Source organism: Eschrichtius robustus, chromosome 6 (assembly GCF_028021215.1).
Source record: "Eschrichtius robustus isolate mEscRob2 chromosome 6, mEscRob2.pri, whole genome shotgun sequence".
In the NCBI taxonomy this organism is placed as follows: domain Eukaryota; kingdom Metazoa; phylum Chordata; class Mammalia; order Artiodactyla; family Eschrichtiidae; genus Eschrichtius; species Eschrichtius robustus.
Window position 1 is genome coordinate 140,913,499 of NC_090829.1, and position 26,378 is coordinate 140,939,876.

A 26,378-nucleotide genomic window follows, 5' to 3' on the forward strand; every position below is an offset into this window, starting at 1 on the left:
GACACCATCTCTGGTGCCACAGCTCCTGGCTGGTGGCGGCTGCGGGCATCTGATCCGGAAGGGCCGGGATGGGTTCAGAGTGAAGAGCAGGTGGAGGACGGGGAGAGGGTTTCCATGGCAACACACGGACGGAGATCAGACACTGAAGAAGGTTCTGTCCTCGAAGACCAGGTGAGCAGCAGCTCAAGGTGACAGAGGACATCAGGCCCACGTCACCTGCGTGTCCACCGTCTGGGCGCCCACCTCCCTGTCTACACGCAGAGGGGACCACCTCTGTGGTCTGTGAGGTCTGTGTAGGGTCTCCAGTCTCCAGGTGAGAAGCAGGTCAGATTCAGTAGCTGGTGAGGCCAGAGCAGGATGTGAACCCGAGTCTGCGAAGAGCAACGTCTCCGCCCCTTCCCTTCTCTGATCTGCCCGCTCCGTCTTTGTCTCCAGTTGCTTCCCGCCTCCCCTCACTCCCCTTCCTGCCTCTTTCCTCCCCTTTTCCACCTCCATCACTCCTTCCCTCCCTCACCTCCTCTTCCCACCTCAATCCAGGTCATCTGCCCGACATCCATCCCAACCCCACCCAGACTGAGCAGGTGATGGGCGCCAAGCACTTGGAGACACATGGAGAAGTCCTCCCCACCCGGGAGCACTTGCAAATATGCTTATGAAATTACAGGGAAAAGGGTTGCGTTCAGTGTTTTCCATTGAGAAAGCAGGTGAGCTGGATATTTTACTCATCTCTCCTTAGTTGGTTTCCATTTCTATGCAACGTTCAATAATCATTTCAAGTAAACCCTGCTGATGCGTGATTCAGGGAGAGGAGCTTCGGGGTGGGGAGAGACCTGCTGGGCAGCTGAGGACCTGCCAGGAACCATCAGGAAGGACAGGGGAGTGGAGGGGAGGGGAGAAAAGTCAGCATCCCCAGCGGGAACTCAGGCTTTCCCGGATGCTCCCGTGATCTTTCAGGGAAGCAGAATCTTCTTCATTGAGAAATCGCTCCCTAGTTTTTGGGTTCCTTGTGAACTTAAATCCTCTCTGAGCCATTATTTATTCACTGTCAATCATTATGAGCTTTAACTATGAACTGGGATTTTCCAGTTTAAAGAATAAGAAAGAAATGGGTCAAGTTCTCTGTCATCAACAGGGATGGAGAGATCTTGGTGGAAGAGTGAAAATATCACCTCTCTCACTGATCAGAAACTGATAATATTATTACCAGCCTAAAACATTGCACCTCCTCTTTATGTTTTAAAATTTCTGATGACTCCTTTTGAAAAAAATACCTAAAATCAGATATCTAAGTGTAGGTCAGATATCACAGATAGTAAAATTTGGGGAACCCTGCAAGGAGTGTTTGGGAAAAAAATCAAGGGTCCCCGAATATAGCCCGAGGCAGGTTCTCTTGTTCTCACCTGTCCTCCCTCGAGGGTGTGCCTTCTAAGGCCCTGCCTGTGCCCACAGGCACCTGCTCTGTTCATACCTTCCTGTGAACCTGGTTGGAGGATGCACTGGCTTTGGGAACAGGTCTGACACCTGCCCCATCCCTGGACCAGAGCTTGACTGTCACCTCTGAGTCAAAGAGGCGAGGTAGGCTCCCCACCAGACTCTCTGGATTTGAATTCCAACTCTACCACTTACTGACTCTGAGTCCTGGGGGAATTTATCCACTCTGTGAGCCTCAATCTTTTCATCTGTTAAATGGGGGAATTCTTCATACCTACCTCATAGTGTAGTTGTGGGGATTCTCTTAATAACACTTGTAAAACTCACAGCACGGTGCCAGCACATAGGTTGTACTGTGGCTCCCGGTGGCAGGCTGGTGAAGACCATGGACCCCTTCTCAGAATCATATTTTTAAACGCATAACATAAAATTCAGAGGATGACAAATGAAACAAGTTACTGTACGTTGAAATGCATATTGAAATATAGTTGTGGAAAAGTGATCTATGTGCTTTTTATTAACATGTTGTAGAATAAGATCAGTGGCAGGTCTAATAACTACTGCAATTTCAAAGCAGTTACGAGCAGAAGTGGTGTTTCGAGATTTCACAACAGCATTAATGCGGTATGAAATATCTGTGATTTTGATTGGTGACAAAATCACAGGTGCTGCTAATGCTGCTGTAACGTGTTGCCTCCATTCAATTAATGAAGAAAATGCTACATTTTAGTTGGAAGCTAGTGAAAATTAAAATGTTGTGGGTTTTTTTTTTTTGCCCATCCAAGTTCATTTATGGACCCTGAAAAGTCACGTCCCTGGGTTTTTCCATGATCGCCAAGTGGGGGTCAGAAGGGTGGGGGTACTGGAAAGAACTCACCCCTGGTTCTGAGCTGGGACCCCGTGGAAGGTGCAGAGTCACAGAGGAGGACTGGTCCTGCTCCCTCCCTGTGCTTCTCCTAAGGAACAGATGTTTCAGAAGAGGGGATCTTCTCCCAATCTTTCTCTCGATTTACCTGGATATTCAGTTCAGAGATGCTCTAGTCTCTCAAAGGAACCCGGGGGTGGAATATGGTTTAAATGTCAAGTGCACCAGTCCGCTGGCACAGCCTGGAGAAAGCTCTGGACTCACCGTGGTGCCTGTTACCCAGGACGGGGCAGAGGGACTCGCAGCCCTTTCTCCTGTTATTTAGGTGACATTCTCAGGTTTTCAGAGTTGTGAGATGGTCAGCAAGCAGGGGTTTTTAGAGGCTCTTTGTCACATCCAGCCTCTGCTGATTGCTGTCTCCCAACTCTCACTAGGTGCCAGGGAACACATCCCCTCGGGGAGGCTGGTCTCTGAGCACCGGTAGTGGAAGCCTGATGCTGGCTGCCCCGCATCTCTGCCCCCTTCCCAGCCTTCTGGGAGCTGCCCTCCTCCAAGTGGGAATGACCTCCAGCCCTGAAGTACAGGGTGGGCATGTGACCCCTGCAGGCCCAGGCCCAGCCCTCTTTTACAGATTAGTACAGATGTTAAGAAAGAGGGAACTTCTCTCAGTTTGAAATCATGAGCACCAAGAATCCTGTAATCCTGGGGCATCATTGGTCATCTCCTCCCTTTTGGAGATCTCCTATTTGAGAACTAAGCTACTGCAGAGAAAGCAGTGAAGCCAAAAGACAGACAGAGCCAGAGTCCTGAGAGCTGGACCCTGGATCCAGCTGTTCCTGAAGTCCCATATCCTCCTCTCTTAAATGCCCTGAGCCATTGAGTCCCCTTTGAGGCTTAAACCAGACAGAGCTGAGTTTCTATCAGTTGCATGTGAATGAATCCTATTGGTTATATTTTTATAATCATTCTGCCAATAGCAAACTCTGTCTTAAATAGAACACTCTGTTCAGAGTCACAGCATCCATCAGAACAGACAAGGTGAGAGAGCTCAAAGGTGCAATTGGCCACACCTGGGCTCATGCTTTACAAGTACAAGAGCAGTGACAAGCATCCCTGTTTCTGAGTTTACAAGGCATCCTCCCTCTGGGGTCACCCTCTGTCCAAGGCTGTTGCACTCTCCTTGTGGGCCCTCAGGGAAGGGGATTGTTTGGCCCGGCTTCCAAACTTCCCAGGGAAAACAGCAGGGACCACAAGGGCTCAGCCTTCGTCAATGACCCATCAGACCCACAGCAGCTCCTCCAGGGAGCAGGGCTGGGGCTGGGGGCTCCCACCCCTGTGTGTATAGGGAGCACCTCCCTGCCAGGGAAGCTTCTGGGGAGGTGCTGCCACTCTCCTAGGGGAGGAGAGGCCACAAGGGGCGAGACCCAGGTATTCTGTCCCCAACAGTGATGGTGGTGAAGTGCTCTCTGGATTTCTGACTGAGGGTTACTCCTGGACCTTCGAAACCAGACCTGAGGAAGAGGCAGAAGCTGGTCCTGATTGGAACCCCCATCCTTAGACCCCTAGAAGTTATCAGCAATGCCGGAAGAAAAGGCACCTAATCGGACAGATCCATGGAGCTCTCATGTCATCCACAATCACAGTTTTTCTGCCATTTCATCCCACACCAACATCTGACCTCAACCTTGGCAAATACTCACTGATGCAATTTGGTCAATGAATGTCAATGATGGCCAGTTTGGGGCTGGTTTTCTATTTGAATATTCTCTCCAGTTCCCACTTCTGGTGAAATTTCAAGTCTGAATCATGAGGTCAGGATGAACAAAACCTGGGAGATTCGAGTAGTTGTAAGATTAGAACTAATGGGCAGGTCTACATCACATGCCTTCTAAATATCTCATTTCAGGCATCACACAGAATCTTTAAGCTGAAATAAAATCTCTACCCGCCATTGGACTCTCTGAGTGGGAGGAGACAATAAGGCAGCTCCTACCCCATCTATTAAGATTTATTAAAAACAGGCTGCAGATAAATATATATATATATATTTTTTTTTTTTTCTCTCCTGGGCAAAGTTAATGCCAAGCCATATCAACTAACTTCTGAGACAAAAAGGTGTAGGGAACAGTGTTTGTGGAATCTGAGACTTGAAGGATTTCCCTTGACCACCCCCCAAACACAGACTACATCACTGCAACCACATACCCTGCTAGAGAACGACCTATGAGATGCAAACCCCCATCCAGTTCCCAGGTTCATAACATAATGGTGAGGTTACTGAATCCTGGAGGCTTTGCCATCAGTTGGCATAAAACTCCACCCAGAGCTCTTGCCTTACCGCTAAAGGCTAACCCCCTGTGTGAACTACTGTGTTTTGAGTTAGGCCCAGAGGGTCCTCTACCCATTGCTAGGGCGACAGATCTGCGCCCTCACCCGGGGCTCGCCCAGGCAGCCACCCTCCGGGGAGGCGGCCTTTCCTACGCCCTCCCACAGCTACAAGCTGCTCTACAGCTCCATCATCCCTGGACCCCAGACGATCAAGGGAGGAGGAAAGGCTGCAGACCCCTGGGTGCGGGGTGTGTAGACTGTGAGTGGTCCATGGAGGGAGGGCAGGACCCCCTGAGAACCAGGGGGACCATGGTAGACGTGAGACACAATCACCATGGCAACCTGCTCGCCAGCCCTGGCCCTCCCCACCTGTGCTCATGACACATTTTTCCTTCCAGAACGCTTTTCCTGAGGTGGTCTTCAGGATGTGGTCACAGGCGGGTCTTTCCAACCCTCTGCAGTGTGAGGTGACTGATAGACACATTTGATGCCTGCGCTGGGTTGAACAGCATCTCCCCAAATTCATGTCCACTTGCAACCTCAGAAGGTGACCTTCTTGGAAATAGGGTCCTTGCAGATGTCATTAGTCAAGATGAGGTCATACTGGGTTAGGGTGGGCCCCTAATCCTGCATAACTGGTGTTCTTATGGAAAACAGACACTGACTCACAGGGAAGAAGCCACATGAAGACAGAGGCAGAGACCCAGATGCTGGGAGAGGGGCCTGGACCAATTCCTCCCTCAGGGCCTCCAGAAGGAACCAACCCTGCCGACACCTTGATTCAGACTTCTGGTTTCCAGATTGGGGAGGGAATAAATTTCTGTTGTTTTAAGCACCCCCGTTGGTGGTCATTTGTTTTTTGTTTGTTTGTTTGTTTGTTTTTAACATCTTTATTGGAGTATAATTGCTTTACAATGGTGTGTTAGTTTCTGCTTTATAACAAAGTGAGTCAGCTATACATATACATATATCCCCATATCTCTTCCTTCTTGCGTCTCCCTCCCTCCCACCCTTGTGGTCATTTGTTATAGCAGCCACAGGAAACGAATACGGTGCCACATGATAATTCAAAATGGAGGCCTTGCAAAACCTCTAAGCTGGGATTCAACTGGCCTGAACCTAGGACAGAATGAAAAATGTGTCTGATATCTACTCCTTATACTTTTAAGGAAACAGTAAAACAATAAAGAAAAATAACACACACGTGCACACGCACGTGCACACACGCATACACACACCCCTTAGATATTTTAAAAGTAATCTTCTAGGGAATGTCCTGGGATTGACACAAATTCATCATGACTCGACCAATGACCTTGAGTTCATAGTTTGCACCTGCGTGTAATCCTGCAAATGCTCCATGAAGACAAGTTCTGTTCTGTTTGCTGTGCTCGGCTCCTGGGAGGCCCGTCTCTGCCCCAGGACGGGCAGGAAGGAAAAGTGAGGAGAGGCAGTCCCGCCACACCTGTGACCTCAATCACGTCCTCATAAAGGTCCCCTTGCTGGGACGTGTTCACAGTCTATCCCACTGATTCTCCTTCTGTGTGGCTCCTCGCCTTCCCTGGGGGTGAGTGAAGAGGTGGCTTTAAGTCAAACCTACCAGGAAAAGGCATTCATGGACCTGCCTATCCTCAAGCCCTGTTACGTGAGCACTTCAGCTGAGCAGCGTTTCACATGCGTGCGCAGTGATGGGGGAGGTACCAGGACATTCCCGATGTGACTCCACCCTCCACTACCGGATGATCCAGTCGGACCCAAAATCCCAGCCCGTGGGAGACCATTGGGAAACCATTGAGTCTTTCCCAGGGACAGTCTGAGAGCAGCAGACATCATCCCAATACCTAATAGGAAACATTCACCTGCTCTGAGACCAAAAGGTGCTGCCTTAGCTTTCCTTCCTTCACACCTGTGATCCTGCATCCGCCGGGGTCCTATGCAACACGGGGCAGGGATGCTTTCCTGTCAGAGGTGTGATGGGGGTCCTCAGTATTTGCTCCATTAAGGTGGGACTTGGGTTCACCTAGAAAGACCATGGCCCTTGTGTTCTCCGCCTGGACTCACGATGGGACCAGCTGACCCTGGGGAGGCGCCACCTCCAGCACATCTGCCTTCCAGTGAATAGGACTGGCCTCAGCCTGGGTCCTTGGTCCCCTCAGTATGAGTCACACACACACCCCACAGGTGTCACCTCAAAACACATCTATATCAGGGATCAGGCCAGGGCCGTAGCTAGTGTCCTCAGCTTTGGTGGGGACGGCGGGCGGAGGGAGAGAAATGGGTTACCACAGAGGACTTTAGTACATTCTGAAATGTTCGTTCCTTTTAGGGCAAAGCTTAAAAGGTATTACAGTGTGAATTCTAGTTAAAACTTCACTCTGCAGTGGCCACTGCTGGTACTAAGGTTCAAGTCCAAAAGGATTCCCAGTCTTTCTTTTCTTTAATCTTTTTCTTTTTTATTGAAATACAACACTTCCACTGCAGGTGCTTGAATGTTCGGGGTACCATTCAGGGACCTTTAACATACGTCTCCAGCATGGGACACCTCCCCGAGCAAAATGTAGAACTTTCCAGGCCCCAGCAGGCCCCCTGGTCAATAGCAACCCCCATCAATAATCCCCAAGCTGGAGATGGCTGCTGTCTCGACCCCCAGCCCCACGTGTTACTGAACTTCCTGCAGGTGGATTCACACAGTACACACGCTGGGATCTTTTTCTTTCACTTGGCACTGTGTCTGTGACGTGTCCTCGCCTGGAACAACTGTTTGTTTGTTTACTGTGTACCATCCCATTATGTGAATATAGCACAGTTGATTCAACTTGTCCTACAACTGATGACCATTTGGGTTAGTTCATGTTTGGGACTATTATACGTAAAAATGATTATGGACATTCTCACGAGTGTCTGTTGGTGGCCCAAGCCCCCATCTCACCTGAGTGTACACACACCCGGGAACCGCTGGTCATGGAAACATGTGTGTTTACTGTAGGGGATACAGCAGAACAGTTTCCAAGGTGGTATCACTCTGCCCTTCAGCCACGGATGTCTGAGAGCCCCAGCTGTCCTACCATTGTCACACTGGTCAGTCTCTGGAATTTTAGCCATTCTAATAGGTGCACGAGGTAATTTACTATGGGTTCGGTTTGCATGTTCCTCTTGGCTGATAACGTTGGGCACCTTTTCATATGCTTAGTGGGCTCTTGGATTTCTCCTATTACAGGATCTGCAGATTTTTCTGAAAGGGGCTGATAGTAAACATCTTTGGTTTACAGGCCACACAGTCTCTGCCCCAACTCATCAGCCCCACTGCTGTAGAGAAAAGCAGCCCTTGACCCCATGGGAGTGAACGGGTGTGGCTTTCTTCCAATAAAAGTATTTATAAACCAGGTTGGGGGTGGGGGGATTTGGCCTGAGGGGCCTTCATTTGCAGACCCTGCTCTAGGACTTTTGCCCAGGATTTTTGCCCATTTTTTTAATTTGTTCGCTTGTCTTTTTCTTAGTGATTTGTGCAGGTTCTCTGTAAGTTCTGGATCCCAGTCTTGTGTTGTTAATCATCTATCATGTTCTGGAAATTAGAAGAAATGATGGTACTGTGTTGGACCACTGCTCCAGCCTTGCCCTCGAGGTTTCTACCACAAGGCCCCTGGGGGATGAGATGACCGTGGTCACAGAAGTCCTCCCCTGACACGTGGACCCGGGGGAGCCATCCTCTGCCAGAGTCACCCTGAGGGGCACACCTGACGCACAGCAGCCCAAGCCCGGGCCCCTCTGCTCCTCTTGCTGCGACTCTCCGAGCCAGGACGGGCTGCGTGAAAAATGGCCCTGACTTGTTCAACTGGACACATTTTCCAAAAGGAACACAAACTCAGTGTGGATAATGAATGTATGTGCCACCAGGAATTATTTTCTCATTTGAAGGTAATTTTCCAGTTCTTCAGACCACAGATGTTCAGAATGAGGGAGGGGGGTGGGATGCCTTTTCCGTTGTGAGCCAAACCTTCTTAGGCTGGGCCTCAGCTGATGGTGCGATTGGAGGGAAATTGCCCACCTTCTGGGTTGCTTCACTAGCAAAATGACCATTGTCTTTGCCCTGCAAAACCTTTTTCACAGGTCAGCTCCCCGGGGGAGCCGCGGCCAGGTACCAGGTACGAGGGCACGTCAGGGGCAGAGCGTTGCTTTGCCTGTGGGATCTCAGTTGAACAAACATTATCATCTCATTTCGCAGCAAGAAAACTAAACTCAGAGAGGTTAAATGACTTGACCAAGGTCAGAGGTTCAATAACTGAGCAGCCCAAATGCTTTACTTCAAAGCCCAGCCCTTCCCCACTGGACTGTACTCAGATCTCCCCTTACAAAGATCGGGCTGGAGGGGCTGTTTTGGGAAATGTGGTCGTTTCCACCCAAGATAAATGAGACCTTGAGGTCTAAAGGGGGGGTCAAAGGACTCATCACTCAGGGTCCCCAGCAAGCTAGCTGCAACGCTGGGATGAGAGACCAGATTTTCTAAGTCCAAAGCTTTCCTCACATATTTTTTTTTCTTATTTAAATAATTTTGATTTTATGACATCAACCACAATGTAAGCTGCATAAAAACAGCAATTTATTTTGTCTTTTTCTCCACTGTATCTAGTGTCTATAACAGCATTCATGATTGAGACACTCCATTTCTTGAACAAATGGACCATAAAAAAATAAGTAGTAAGTGGTTTGTTTTCGTCCTGCAAGAAAGTTTTGATGTTGTTCCTCCCTCTGGCTCCCTCTCAGGTCTCCACTCAGACAGAGAGGGTGGCTGGATGCCCAAACAACAGCCAGCACCCAAGGCCAAAGGGAAACTCACATTACCAGGCCTCTTTTCCTTATATCTTACTAAAATCGTAAGCATGCAATCGTTCATTTCCTTGACAGATTCTCTCATTACAGAGATATATAGAAATATGGAGAATTCTGCTTGTTTCATCCAAAGTGGCTTCAGATGGCCAACTATTCTTCCTTTCATTTTACCCATTCCAAACATACAGCTCCTTAGGAATGTAGGAAAGCTGTTCACAGCCCCTAAATGTGGGATTTATCAACTCGTGAATTGTTTATTCTTGTGCAATTAGCAACATCATTTCTGAAAAAAGACTGAATTTATGTCATTTTCCTAGCAGTGATTCTGCTTCTTTATGCCTGCTCTCATTTCATACCAAACTTGGTTTATGGGAAGTTTGGGTAAACAAAGCTCTTATGAGTAATCAGTATTTAATTAGTCTAAGTTTCATGTCTGTGTGAGTCAAGGCCTCCTTTTCCAACCTCTGGGACGAATTAAGTATGTCAGGCCTCTGTTTACAGAACAAGCCCAGGACTGACTCCCCTGGGCATTTCCCAAGTTGTTAGTAGCTAGACCTCTAGATTAAGCTACTAAATATTTTTCTTGGCTCTTGCTGCTGGTGAAAGGGCAAGACTGGTCACCCAGTGATCTAGGTCCTTCTTCTCTGTGTTTGTCTTGTAGGAGGCTCCACGGCCCACCAGCATCCCCACCAAGAAGCTTCATCCTGACAGAGGGAAGGTCACAACACTGCCCTCTGGGAAAAAAGGTCATGACACTGTCCTTCCCACCATCAGCCTATTTCAAGTGAAGAACCTGGAGTGAGAGCCTCTTTGCTGACAAGTATTTATACTGGATTTCTTTTTCCCAATTTCATATTATGAACATGTTCGAGTACACAGAAAAGGGAAAGGAAGAACACAATGAACATTTGTACACCCACCAGTGAGATTCAAAATGTCAATTCACCAACCATCAAAATTGTGTTTAACCATTTGAAAGTGAGTTGCCCTTCCAATATTTCTGCATGTATATACTGAAAATAAGGACACTCTTCAATACAACCAAAGTAATATTGTGACAAAAAATTATCATTTCATTTAAGTTATTAAAGTAATTGGAGTAATATTACTCATATTTTTTTTTATCCTTTTAAAGCCTATAGTGTCTGTAGTGATGCCTCTATTTCATTCCTGAAGTGGTAATTTGTGTCTTCTCTCTTTTTTTCTGAATAAGTCTAGTTAAAGGTTTATCAATTTCATTGTGTATTTTTTTTTCAAAGACTTAACTCTGGGTTTCATTCATGTTGTTATTTTGTTGTTGTTTTTCATTTCATTGATTTCTACTTTTATGTTTATTATTTCCTGCTTCTGATTTTTGGGTTTAATTTGCATTTTTTTCTTTCCTAACATTTTAAGATGGAAGTTTAATTTAGTTTTTAAGCTATACCTCACAAATTTTGCTGGTATTTTTATTCTTGTTTAGTTCAAAATATTCTTAATCCTCCTTGTGGTTTCTTCTTTGACCCATGTGTTATTTAGAAGTATGCTGTTTAATTTCCAAATGTTTGAAGATTTTCCAGATATTCTTCTGTTGTTGATTTCTTACTAAATTCTGTTGTTAAGCAAAGGATAAACTTTGTATGATTTCAATCCTTTTAAAATTTGTTGGGTTTCCCTGGTGGCACAGTGGTTAAGAATCCACCTGCCAATGGAGGGGACACGGGTTCAAGCCCTAGTCCAGGAAGATCCCACATGCCGTGGAGCAACTAAGCCTGTGCACCACAACTACTGATCCTGCACTCTAGAGCCCACGAGCCACAACTACTGAAGCCCGTGCGCCTAGAGCCTGTGCTCTGCAACAAGAGAAGCCACAGCAATGAGAAGCCCATGCACTGCAGCGAAGACCCAATGCAGCCAAAAAAAAAAAAAAAAAAATTTGTTGAGGCTTATTCTATGACTCAGCATATGGTCTATCTTGGTGTATGTTCCATGTGCACTTGAAAAGAATGGTTTATTCTGCTGGTGTGGGTAGACATTTTTATGTCAATTAGGTCAAGTTGGTGAATAATACCCTTACTTAGCTTCTGTTTACTTGTTCTATAAATTATTAAGAAAGGAATGCTAGAATTTCCAACTAAAATAGTTGATCTGCCTAGTTTATGAGGCCTGTTAGTTTTGTTTTACTTATTGTATATGTACACATTTAGGATTGTTATGTTTTTGTGGTAAATTGACCTCTACCCGTATGAAATATTCTTCTTTACCCATATTAATAATCTTCTGAAGTCCATCTTCTCTTAGAAGTTAATAAAGCTACTCTTACTTTATTTTGTTTACTGTTTTCATGGTATATCTATTTCCATCCTTTTATTCTTACATATCTTTGTCATCACATTTAAAGTAGATTTTTTGGAGATCACACATAGTTTTGTTTTTTGTTTTTTAATCTTAGAATATCTGTCTTTGGAGTGTAGACTATTACATGTGTTATCATTATCATTATGGTTGAATTTAAATTGGTCATCTTGCTACTTTTTTATATTTGTCCTGCCCCTTTTTTATTTCTTTTTTCTCTTTTCTTACTTTCTTTTGGATTAAATGTATAATTTTGTTTTACCATTCTGTTTATATTCACTATTGCCTGATAGGCTATATTTTTCATGTCTTACCATTATTATTATTTTTAAAAAAATTTTTGGCTGCATTGGGTCTGCAGTGGGTCTTTGTTGCTGCACACAGGCTTTCTCTAGTTACAGTGAGCGGGGGCTACTCTTCATTGTGGTGTGTGGGCTTCTCATTGCTGTGGCTTCTCTTGTTGTGGAGCACAAGCTCTAGGTGCATGGGCTTCAGTAGTTGCAGCACACTGGCTCAATAGTTGTGGCACATGGGTCCTAGAGCATGTGAGCTTCAGTAGTCGCGGCCCATGGGCTCGGTAGTTGCAGCACACGAGCTCTAGGGCATGCAGGCTTCATTAGTTGTGGCGCGTGGGCTCAGTAGTTATTGTGTGCTAGCTCTAGAGCACAGGCTCAATAGTTGTGGCATGTGGGCTTAGTTGCTCCACAGCACGTGGGATCTTCCCAGACCAGGGATCAAACCCATGGCCCCTGCATTGGCAGGTGGATTCTTAACCACTGCACCACCAGGGAAGTCCTATTATTATTTTTGAAGTGGACCATTTTTAAAGTCTTTATTGAATTTGTTACAATCTTGCTTCTGTTTTATGTTTTGGTTTTTTGGCCCTCAGGCATGTGGGATCTTAGCTCACCAACCAGGGATTGAACCCACACCCCCTGCATTGGAAGGCAAAGTCTTAACCACTGGACTGCCAAGGAAGTCCCTGATTATTTTTAAAGCGATTACTCTAAGGCTCACAATATTCAACTTTAACATATCACAGTCCATATAGAAATAATATTATGCCACTTCATGTACAATATACAATTCTTAAAACATTATACAATACTTCTATTTTTTTCCTTGCTATTTGTGCCATTTTGTTACTGTTACATTTTATTTCTCACATATTAAATCCATAATACATTTTTTACATTTTGCTTTCAATATTCAATTATCTTCTAAAAGAATTTTTAAATGAGGCAAAAAATTTATATTTACCACATATTTGCCAATTTTTTGCATTCTCCATGTCTTTACATAGGTATAAGCTTTCATGTGGTCACATGTTTCATATTCCTGTGATACAAAGAACTTGGCTTCAATTTATTGTAGAGCTGATCTCCTAGAAGTGAATTATTGCAGTTTATGTTTGTCTGAAAAAGATTTTATTTTACTTCCATTTTTAATGGAATAATAACTTCCATTATTTTCCCTGAATATAGAATTATAGGTTGACAGGATTTATTATCTATCATCTATCTATCTATCTATCTATCATCATCACTCTATCTCTCTTCCTTTAATATATCATTCTTTTGTCTTCTGGACTGCATAGTTTCTGACAAGAAATCTGCAGTCATTCTTACCTTTTCTCCTTTGTACATATGTCCATCTTCTCTCTCTGCTTTTAGAATTTTTCTGTCACTGGTTTTCAGCTATTTTATTGTGATGTTTTATGGTGTAGTGTGTGTGTGTGTGTGTGTGTGTGTGTGTGTATCCTACTTTGGATTTGTTGAGCTTCTCTGGCTAAATAATTTTCATCAAATTTGGAGATATTATTTCTGCAAATAATTTTCTGCTTTCTTCTCTTTCAGACATTTCAATTACCATCATGTTAGAGGGCTTGAAATTTTTCCACAGATAATTGAAGCTCAGCTCATTTTTTTTTTCAGTTTTTTTTCTCTCTATGCTTCATTTTCTGTAAATTCTATTGTTACATCTACAAGTTCATTGATCTTTTCTTCTGAAGTATTTAATGTACTATTATTATTCCTTCCACTAATGCTTTTTAAATTTCCTCTATTGTATGCTTCACCTCTTTAATTTCCATTTAGTTCTTTTAAATGTATTTCATTTCTCTTCTCATTATATCTTCCTTTAAATATTAAAATCTAGTTATGATTCCTGATGTAATGTCTTTGTCTACCAATTCTATCATCTCGGTAATTTCTGGTTTGCTTCTAAAGACTGATATTTCTCCTAGTTATTGGACTTTTTTTGGCTTTTTGTAATTTTTGCAAGATACTGTAAATTTTATGTTTTAGTGTCCAGATTTTGTTGCTTTCTTGTGTAGAGTGATGGACTTTGTTTTGGAAGGAGAAAAGTTACTTGAAGATCAGATTGATCCCTGTGAGCTCTGGTTTTAAGCTTTGCTAGGGAATGTCTAGAGTAACTTCACTCCACAAAGAGTTCAGTCCTACTGATATGGTGTGACTACTCTGGGGTGTTCAGTGAATGCACCAGGTTGTTACTGAGGACCCTCCACTCTGACAGGTCAGAATTTAAATAGTCCACTTCCTTCCCTGTGTGACTCTGATACTCTGTCAGCTTACAACACTTGGTCATTCTTGGCCTATTTCTGTCAAGGTTCACTGTACCCAGAAGCACTCTAATACTCAGCAAACACCTAAGGAATCTCCATGTAGATTTCTGCAGCTCTTTTTCTGAGTAGCTCTTTCCTATTTGGGAATCTGCCTATGACTTTGTGTAGCCCCAGCCTCCTTAAATTCTGATCTCTATCTCTTCAACTCATGAGGGCACTGGGCTCTGTCTTGGTTGCCCCTCTGTCATCTATGGTCTGAAAAATGTCTGGAGGTAGAAAGCTGGGGCAATTGTAAGGCTTATCTTTTTTGTTTTTCTATTAGTAAGGATCATAGTACTATGCTATCTATTGTCTAATGTCTGAAAACAGTTGTCTAATCTATTTTGTCCAGTTTTCAAATTGTTTACAGTGAGAGGGTAAATCTGACCTTGTCTTCCCTCTTGGCCAGAGATAGTTCTCATTATATTTTAACTTCCTTGGTTTCATTAATTATTTTCCCCTTGTCATTGTGTTTATAATTGTGTTTCTCCCTTTTTCCTTAAGTAGGTGTTGTCCACTTTGTTCTTTGTTGGGTTTTTTTCCATGAACTACATTTGAATTTATTATTTATACTATTTTTTTAAAGTTTCTATCTCCTCATTAATTATTGCTTTTATCTTTATTATTTGCTTTCTTCTGCTCTCTCTTGTTTTGCTTTTAAAAACTTTTTAATTTGGAACTTCAATTTCTTATTTTCTTTTTCAATTAATTTTTTAGCTGAAGCTAGGACTGTACTTCATGCCATGAGCATATCATGAATAAACTTTGTGAAATCAAATCTCATGCATTACTTTTTTTTTTATAAATTATTTATTTATTTATTTATTTATTTACTTTTGGCTGTGTTGGGTCTTCGTTTTTGTGCGAGGGCTTTCTCTAGTTGCGGCAGGCAGGGGCCACTCTTCATCGTGGTGCGCGGGCCTCTCACTATCGCGGCCTCTTGTTGCGGAGCACAGGCTCTGGACGCGCAGGCTCAGTAGTTGTGGCTCAAGGGCCTAGTTTGTGGCATGTGGGATCGTCCTAGACCAGGGGTTGAACCCGTGTCTCCTGCATTGTCAGGCAGATTCTCAACCACTGCGCCACTAGGGAAACCCATGCATTACTTTTTTAATAGAGGAAATTCACATACCACAAAATTCACCTTTTAAAAGTGTATAATTTAGTGGTTTTTCATATACTGTACAGTCCACCCTTGAACAATGCAATGGTTAGGGGAGTCAACCCGCTGCAACTGAAAATACATGTAAAACTTCATAGTCAGCCCTCTGTGTCTGCAGTTCTGCTTCTGTGGATTCAACCAACCGTGGATCATGTAATTCTATACCATTGAAAAAAAACCCATGTAGAAATGGACCCATGCAATTCAAACCCATGTTGTTTTAGGGCCAATTGCACTCACAAATGTGTGCAGCCATCACTGTTATTTTGAAACATTTCCACCACCCTCAAAATGAACACTGTACCCATTAACAGTCTCTCCTTTCATCCCTTCTCCAAGCCCCTGGTGACCACTAATCTGTTATCTGTCTCAGTGAATTTGCCTATAATGAACATTTACTATGAATAGTATAATACAGTATCTGGTATTTTGTGACTGGCTCTTTTCACACAGCATAATGAGTTCAATATGCATCCATATTCATGGACTTCCCTGGTGGTCCAGTGGCCAAGACTCCACACTCCCAATGCAGGGGGCCCGGGTTCAATCTCTGGTCAGGGAACTAGATCCCACATGCCTCAACTAAGAGTTTGCATGTTGCAACTAAGAGTTCGCATGCCACAACTAAAGATCCCATGTGCAGCAACGAAGATCTCGCGTGTTGCAACTAAGACCCCACCCAGCCAAATAAATAAATATCTTTTTAAAATGCATCCATATTCAGTATGTATCAGTACTTCATTCCTTTTTATTGCTGAGAAATATTTCAATAAATATTTATTTATCCATTCATCAGTTAATGGATATTTGTGATTTTCTACACTTTAGCTATTACAAATAATGCTTATATAAACATTTGTGTATAGATTTTCATGTGGATATACGTTTTCAATACACATGGAGTAGGTCCTCGAATTGCTGGGTCATATGGTAACTTTCTGTTTCAATTTTTGAGGAACTGCCAAACTGTTTCCCAAAGTCACTGCCCTGCACTATTTTAAAATACTACCAACTAAACTATACTTCAATTTAAAAAAAAGAAAAAAAAAGGAAATCAATAAATGTAGTTCACTATTTAAAAAATTAAAAAAGAAACACACTACCAACTATGAATGAGGGTTCTAATTTCTCCAAATTCTTGCCAAATTCTGTTTTTAAAAAATTTTAGCCTTCCTACTGTGTGTGACATGTGTCAGATTTTAGTTTTGATTTGCATTTCTTGAACAACTAATGATGTTGAGCACCCTAGGTCATTTGTATATTTTCTTTGCAGAAAAGCCTACTTAAATGATTTGCTCATTTTAAAAAATTGGATTATTTTTCTATTATTGAGTTGTCAGAGTCTTGTATGTATCCTAGATACAGGTCCGTTATCAGATATGTGATTTGCAAATATTTTCTCTCATTCTGGGCATTTTGTGCTTTGAAGCACAAAGTTTTTTTTTTTAATTTTCATGAAGCCCAATTTATATATGTATTCTTCTGTCACTTGTGCTTTTGGTATTGTAGCTAAAAAACTATTGCCAATTCAAGGTCACAAAGATTTATTCCTGTGTTTTCTTTTTTAAAGTTTTATAATGTTAGTGCTTACATCCAAGTCTATGATTCATTTTGAGTTAATTTTTGTGTGTGTTGTGAGATAGGGTTCCAATTTTATTCTTTTGCATGTAGATATCCAGTTGTTCTAGCACCATTTGTTGAAAAGTCATATATCATTTTTGTCAAGAAAGAAAAAACACTCTTCTAATATGTAAATGAATGATTTTCAAATTTCATAAAGTCATAGGACATTATCCCTAGAAATATGCTAAGAGGTAATTTAGCCTTCAAACAAAGTCAATTAATTTACTCAAGGCCATACTTGCACCAATTCTGTTTCCAGCTAATGTATCCAGGATCTGTACCAAACCAGAAATGGTGCAGCTGGTCCACTCCTATGTTATGGTCAGAATTAATTTCTCCTTTTTATCCCCACATGTTTATAGTTCCACCCAGAAACTGAAAGTCTCAAAAGACTAGTGAGTGTGGAGGTTTGTGGCAGGGAGAGTTTGGGGAGAGATTGCTGGTAAAAAATTTCATTTGAGAAAATAAAGTTCAGGGGAAGAAGATTCAGGCAGGAGAAGCCCTAGAGTTAGTGTGAGAAGGAACTGTAGTTTTTTCATATCCTTCTTTGGTACAGAGTCCCAGGAAATCAGTGGTGTATTGTGAAGACCAGTTCCTATGCAGCAAAACCCATCAGAGATGAAGACCTCCTGGATCTGGGATTGTGGCTAGACGTGTTCCATCTATCACTAAACTTGTTTAGTGCAGTAGATTTTTCATAGGTTCACTCAAATGCCATTCCTACTGCCTTTTAGTGAGCCTTCCAGAATTACAGATGCTAGGAAACTAAAAACCTCATTTAGAAGAGCCAGGATGGTGCATGTGACTTAATTTCTGACAAGTAGAAACATGCATGACACTAGGAGGATGCCAGTAATGTGAGGCAGTGGCCAAGCACACGGAAATTAGGGGTCTTCGCAAGCAAGGTGATAGGCACATTGGTTCTCCTGGGGCAGCTCTGGCAGAGTTTCTGAAGTCTGGTTCCTAATATCTTAGGTACTGAGCAGTAAGTGGTGACAACAGTGAGGTTTCCACTAGAAAAGTTCCATACACTGTTGGTCATTTCCCTTGGTTGCCACTGTTTCTGATTGTGTAGCAATCAAATCTCATGCCCTGGGTCTCACTGAGATTCTGTAAGCTTCATAATACCATCTGATAAATCACTTTTTATGCTAACTAGAATGCATTCTGTTATCTGTCACTATGAGCCTTGACCAATATAACCAGCGATCTCATCCACAACGAAAGGGCAGTTAATACGTTTTTCTGTAGGCCATCCTTAAGCCTAAATAAGTGTTTCTTCTTGGAAGAGTACTTCATTTCTAAAAGGAAAAAAATTGATATGGTACCAATTTGAATAAAATTCAAAAAAGTTGAAAGAAACAACAATCCTGAAGACTCTGAGGAGGATGAAGAAATTTCTGAAAATGATTTACTACAGAAAAAAGAAATGTTATTTTGGAAATAGTTTTCTATCCTTGGTAGAATACAAGAAGGTGGTACGTCCATGAAACAGGATCAGAAAATCAAAATCTAGGAACAGGCTAGGGTGAAAGAGTAAAAACAATGAGCATTAAAAACAGAAAGACAGGACATCCCTGGTTGTCCAGTGGGTAAGACTCCACGCTCCCAATGCAGGGGGCCCGGGTTCAATCCCTGGTCAGGGAACTAGATCTCGCATGCCTACCACAACTAAGAGCCCACATGCCGCAACTAAGATACGGCACAGCCAAAATAAATAAATAAATAAATAAATAAATAAATAAATAAATAAATAATAAATGAATAAATATTTTAACATAAAGAAAAATAAAAACAGAAAGATGGTAGGTAGTATACTGTGTGAGAGGCAAGTTTTTCGCCAGCTCCACAAGAGTCTGTGGCCCAGTGAGTCAGGGGAGTAGTCACTGTAATGTATGAGAGCTTTGAGGAAGGATTAAAATGTGTGAAAAATGGCCTGGAGCTCGCTCCGTGGGTCTGACGTGGTGGACCCTGGTCCAGGGTGTCCTGCATGCATGTGGCACCATCTTCCTGGAGATCCAATCTCTACGTCTATAGAAATCGTGGCGAGATGGAAAGGTTGGATGGACCATCCAGCTCCCAAGTTTACTGCTCCTCCACCCAAGGTGGCAGGCTGGTCTGAAGGTACATGGTTACCCTCTGTGCCTGTCCAGCAGTTCCCTACTGAAGACTGGAGCACCCGCCTGCCCCTGAAGACAGGGCTGCAGTGCAATTGAGTGGTCCTCGCTGCTCTTTCCGAGACAATGGAAATAAAGTTGATGAAAAATAAACATCACTTTCTTAAAAAGAAAAAAAAAGTAAGATGAGCCAAGACTATAAGATGAGGAGATAAACAGATAAACAGGTTTGGTGAGATAAGGAAGGAGTCTAAGGAAACTAAAATTGCGGTAACATAAATATGTTTGGGAGGAGGAAAATATTACAGCGTCAGAGTTGATGTAATTAAATACGTACTTGATTCTTTAAAAAATATAATAGATAAACTCTAGGCAAATATAATCAAGAAAACGGGAAAATGAGCAAATATAGAAATGAGAAAAAAGTCAAATAAATAAATTTCAAGCAAATATAATCAAGAAAAGAAATGGCAAATAAGAAATTAGACATGAGAAATTTCAAGACAAAGAGAGTTGGAGGGAGAAATATATAATCAAAGAAATGTAGGAGACTTATCAACAAATTGTTAAGTATGGACTCAAACAAATCGCAAACATGCAAAAGATAATTGGAGAAAGGTGAACACAGAATGGATATCTGATGATAGTAACAATTATTGTTTATGTTTTAGGTGAGTAGTAATATTATTATTTTTTAGAGTCTGTATTTTAGAGATAAATGCTGAAAGAGCTACAGATAAAATTATGATGATAAGATTTGTTCAAAATAATGAGGGAGAGGGGGCAGTAGGTGAGCAAGTGAATGAGGGTATCGATAGAATAAAGTTGTCCATGAGTTGATCATTATTGAAGCCAGGGGGTGGAACGGTACTACATTGTAATATTCTCTCCAATTTTTTTTATAATAAAAAGGTTTTTAAAAATGAAACTGAGGTGAAAACAAACCTGATAGAAAATTATGATATTCTATTCCATGCAAAATATAATTGAAAATCTTTAAAAAGGGGAGGGGGCATAATTTTCTGGGCTTATTACCAAAATTGACCTAAGAAGAAATTTTAAATGTTAATAGATTACTACCCACAGAAGAAATATAAAATACAAGTTATGCATCTCAAAGGTTTTTCTTTTAAATTTTTAAGGAATTAGGTCATATCAAGTATTCCAAAGCATAGAAAAAGATAGAAAGCTACACAATCTGTTTCATGATGGTGCATTAACCCTGATTCCAGCACCTAACAAAGATAACACAAGAAAAGAAAACTATAAACCAGCCTCACATAGGATTAATTTAAAAATCTTAAATAAAGTAGCTTCAAAATAAATAGTATCTTAAAGGAATTTTCTATCATGATCAAGGAAAGACTTTCTTAGCCTGGGATTGCAAAAGTGTTCACTATTAGGAAATTTGACATTATAATACTTTATGTCAGTAGCACCCCCTTTTAATAGTGGCTTAAAGGACATAAATAATACCTAAAACACATCCCCAAATTATAAAATATCCCTAAGGGAAAAATAGAACAAAAGGATGCTTCTTTAACACCATAATAATTACGTAAACAAGTGGCCAACATCTTACTTAATAGTGAATCACTGAAGGTATTCCTATTAAAATCAGAAACAGGGCAGGCATGGCTGCTTCAAGCATTAGTATTTCATGTTGCTTAAGAAGATCTGACTCATGTAATAAGATCTGAAAGAGAACTGGGAACTATAACTGTTGGGAGGGAGGAGACTAATATTGTATTATATTCCAGCGATATGATTAGGTAACCTAAATATCTAAGAGAATCGACTCTGAAACACTTGGAACTTAAAAGAAAGCCTAGCAAAAGAGCCAGATTTTTAAAATAATAAATGTATAACAGTCAATAGCTTCTACATATACCAACAAGAAGCTAACAGAAAGCATACTGTCATGGATGGAAAAGATTTCTTATTAACAACATGAAGAAAACAACAAAGCTTGACGGAAATGCAACACAAACATAATGGACAAAAAGCACATTAAAATAAGCACAACCATTAAAAATCTGCAATGATGTGTGAAAATTGTTCTGGAAAAAACAAAACTGAATCAATAAAACCCAGAATCCGTAAGAGTATATTCACTGTGATTCCTTTTTGTAGAATAGAGATGATATAAAGTCCCAAGAAAATAAAAATAAAAAAGATTTCAGATAAACCCAAGAGATTTTAATAATAATTATTATTTTTATGGAGGTAGATTTTCAGATCATTTTCATTTTCTCTGTACTTTTATGCTCTATTATCTGCAACAAGCAAATATGATTTTTGAGGTCTGAAAAAATTTTGACTTGAATTGAGTTTAAAACCAATCAAGTGAAATATAATAAATTTGTTGGCTACTTATAATTTTCAAGATTCAACATTATGCTTCTCTGAATCAATCTGAAGAGCTTCTCTAAAACATGGGATAATACCCAAGAGCAAAGAGTCTGGGACAAAGTTCAAATGGACGAGTGGAAATATTTCTCTGGCTTTCCTGAGCTCGCCAGTCTGTCTAGAAACTAATTTAAGAATATGAAATGACATCATTGCAGGTGTTCTTTCAAAGTAGTACATACATTTATAATGCTCTGGCTGACAAACTTGGAAGGGAGACAAGATTTTAAAAGCCTCAGATATTCTCTTTGTTAATGCTAACCATCTTCATCTTCAAATAAAAGTATTTCTATTTCTTCCTTCTGCCCTTTAGGCTCCAGTTCTCGGTTAAGAAATGTCCCATAAACTTCAGAATAGGAGAAAAACATAAGATATTTGTTAGTACATAATGTTCTCTTTTTTAAGACTATAAATATTTTAACTTCTAGAAGAGACCACCTATCATGAATACTCCAGATCTTCCTAATCTTATAAAGATTAACTATAAAGTTTATTGTAGTTTCCAAAGTCAAGTAGAATATGCAAGATTGGCTTAAAACATTTGGAAATAAATACACTGAACATTTGCCAAAGGTCAAGATACTGGAAAAGATTAATGTCAAATTCAAAAGCTGAAAAGTAAAAGAAGCTGTCAATCAAAAAATTAAACATATAAACTGGACTTAAACTTATTTTAAGAAAATCAACAAGTTATACCACTATACTATACAGGCAGAGCCTAGCACTTGCTGACAATCCAATAAATATCAAGTACCTGCTACTGACAAAGAATTGTGGTGAGCACTGTAGAGAGAAATATCTCTCTACAGTGAGATAATATAATCCTTGGTAAAATATCTCAAGGAATTTAGAGAGTAAAGAGGTAAAAAGACAAGTACAGAAATAAATAGCAGAACTCCTACAAATTAACGTGAAAAACCAAAGCACTTAATTTTAAACATAAGCAAAAGACTTGAACAGACATTTCACAAAAAAAGATATATGAAAGGCCAGTAAGCATATGAAAAGTTACTCAACAGTATTAGTCATCAGAGAAATGAAAATTAAAACTACAGCAAGATGTCATTTCACACCCACTAGAAGAGCTAAAATAAAAAAGACAGACAATGCCAAATGTTGGCCAGGATGCAGAGCAACTGGAACGCTTGTACATTGCTGGAGAGAATGAAATGGTACAACTGAGTTAGAGTTCTGTTTGGTATTTCCTTTGAAGTTCAATAGTCATCTACCCTATGAGCCAGAAATTCCATTTCTAGGTACTTATCCAAGAGAAATGAAAGCACGTCTATAGGAAGGTATATGCAAGAAGGTTTATTTACAATAACCAAAAAAGTAAATGCCCATCAACAGGAAGATGGATAAACAAGTTGTGGTATATGCATGTAGTGGAATATTACTCAACAATAAAAAGGAACTGATAGGTGCAACTACAAGAACACATCTCTAAAACACTGAGTGATGGAGTCATGCACACAAATGCATCCTGGAAGAATCCAGTTATTTGAAACTCTAGAACGGGCAAAGCTCATCTATGGTGACAGAAGTCAAAGAGTGGTTACTTCCAAGGTCATGAGAGTGGGCCAATAACTAACTGGGAAGGGGCAGAAGGGGATGGTGTGTGTGCTCTAGATCTTGATAGAGGTGATGGTTGCACAGATGGACAAGAGTCCAAACTTACAGAACTAAACATCTAAGAGCTGTGCATTTTATTATACTTCACTTATACTTCAATTTTTAAAAAATGGTCAGAAAAGGTAAAAATAGAAATAGTAAACATTTGTGAGTTTGCATAGCAAGGACTACAAAAAGCCTCATACTTGCTATCTTAGTCAATTCAGGCAGCTATGACAAAATACTATGGACTGAGTAGCTTGAACAACATGTATTTCTCACAGTTCTGGAGTCTGGAAGCACAAGATCGAAGTGCCAACAGATCCCATTCCTGGTGAGGGTCTTCTTCCTGGATTGCAGGTGACCGACTTCTTTCTGTGTGCTCACATGACAAGAGAGGAAGTTCTCGTGCCTCTTCCTCCTCTTATAAGGACACTAATCCCATCATGGGGGCCCCACCCTCAGGACCTCATCTAACCCTAATCACCTCCCAAAGGCCCCACTTCCTAATGCATCACATTATGGGTTGAGGCTTCAACATGTGAGTTTAGGGGGAGCACAAACATTTAGTGCATAACACTTGTTAATATCACTACAGAGCACAACTTCACCAATAAAGTGTCCCTCTGTCACATGAGGAGGTCAGGAGCCAGCCCTGGACGATGAAGCCACAATGAGGCCAGGTGTTGAGGGGAAGCAGGAACCACCTCTGGGGACCATCCCTGCAGGATCTGAGGCTCAGAAAAATATAACCCACCACAACTCATGAACTTCTACAGTAGCTGGCAACTGCTCAGAAGGGGAAATTTATATCCCAAAATGTAATCACTGCAAGATAGAATATTAAAAACACCAGATGAAGCCACAGAGAATGTTTTCTATATGAGGTTTAAAATGACAGAGACATCTCACCTCCTGAGGAACAAAACCACATTAACTAAGATATTTACCCACCATATAATCACCACCCCTCAGAGTCTAGCTCCATCTGAAAGTGATGAAGTTTACATTGGTTCTGTGATCTGAAATGGACACGTGGAAAACTACTGGAACACTTAGTTGCTTTGTTAAGATACACCCTTAAGAGGCTTTAAAAAATCATACCATGTTGTCTAGTGTATTTCTGGTCAGGATACCTCGTTGGAATATAAATGATAAAAATAAAGAGTTGCCCTAGAAGAGAGTTTACTCATAGCAGACAAGAAGAGATATTAGTTAATTTCAACGTGTTACAACATTGATCCTCAATCCTTTCCCTGCCCTCACACACCAGGAGTAAGACACATCATTGTAAGACACATCGGTACTGATGCCTCCTTAAGACAGTGGTGTGTTCTAAAGAGGGGAGCCGTACAAAGACTTTCCAGGGGTCGGGGGGAGTTATGATATACAGCTCCCCTCCCCGACCAGGAGAGTCACTGATTCCATCAGGCATTAAACTAATCCAACACCATTTGCCTATTATATTTTTTGCTCAGGCCCATTCTTGATTCTTCTCTTTCTCCCCAACACCCCACGTGTTCTGGCCCCATTCCCCTCTGCCCCAGCATCCCACTTCCTCCCTTCCCTCCAGCTTCCAGCCACACTGGCCTCCTTGTTATTCCTTGACCATGCCCGATGCTCCTGCCTTAGGACCTTTGCAGTGACTGTTCCATCTGCCTGAACACTCTTCCCCAGATGCTCCAATGACTAACTCCTTCACCTCTTGCAAGCCTTTTCATAAAGGTCATGCTCTAAGTGGGGCTGAACTCTGTCCTCCTCCAGACAAGTTCTTCGCTCTCCTCCCATGTTCTCTTTCCTTCTTTCCAGTGCATTTATCACCTTCAACATCCTGTGATATTGGCTCATTTTATTATATTTATTACCTCACTGTATTATACTTATTATTTATTATATTACTATCTTACTATATTCATTGTTTGTTGCCTGCTCTCCCTGTGACAATGTAAGTGCCTCATGGCAGGGTTCTTTGTTTTATTCATTGACATCTTCTAAGCACTTAGGACCCTACCTGTCACAGAGCAGGTGCTTAAAAATATGTATCAAGTGGATAAGGGTATATTTTTCTATGCTCCTCTAGCTAACGTAAATAATGACCCTAATGTTGCCATTGTAAGAATTTATTTCATCTTTTCCTTCCACCTACCCAACCCTCGACTTAGTGGAGACTTATAAGGACTGTGCTGAACATCAAAGACAAGACTAGTGAAGTGAGTGGTCTGAAAGCCTGTGATGGCAAACAGAGGGGAAAACAACTCAGAAAACAGCCCCAACCCATATTTTTCTATCCCGTGAAATTTGTGAACAGTTGCGTCTACGCAACAGCAAAGTCTCCAGCCCTATCTTGTGATCTCCTCCCCCCTCTGTTTCTCTTACTCCAGTACAGCTCTTACTCAGCCAACAAAGTAAGGAGATGGAGCAGAAAGCATCTGAATGAGTCTCTTCTTAAACTTGGACTCGAATCATTCTGAAAAGTCAAGTAGAATAACGTCATTGGCATTAGTTTGTCATGTGTGGTAGATAAAGGTTCATCTCATTTGATGGTAAGGAAAAGACTCATTCAGTTCACCTTAAGAACTGGGGTTTTATGGTATATGTAAGGAACTATCTGGTGATAAGGGATACAAGGGGAGGACAGAATCTAATGTACTACTAGTCCCACAGAGGATGAACCTGGGAAGTTGTTCAGGACAGAAGGTAGTTCTGGGTTCCATGTTGTCTTGCTGCCCCAGTAGCACCAGGCATTCTTGCATCTTCACTATGGCGCCCCCATTAGCCTGGATCCCCTACTGCCAATTGGTCTCCGTTTCTCTCTGGAGGTCTCCTTGCTTCTCCTTTTGGTACCAATTGACTGATTCCATCTATGTCTCCATGAAAGAGACCATAACCTTCCTTGCTAATTACTATCGTCCCTACTTAAGGTTTTTATCCTACACTCCTTCATACGTCATTACTCAGCCCACAAAGTGGCCGCCCTTGGCTTGGGCAAGACCCTCAACCAACTCAGTCTCTCCAAGGATGGGAATTGTGGTTTGGAACACTGTGATGGTT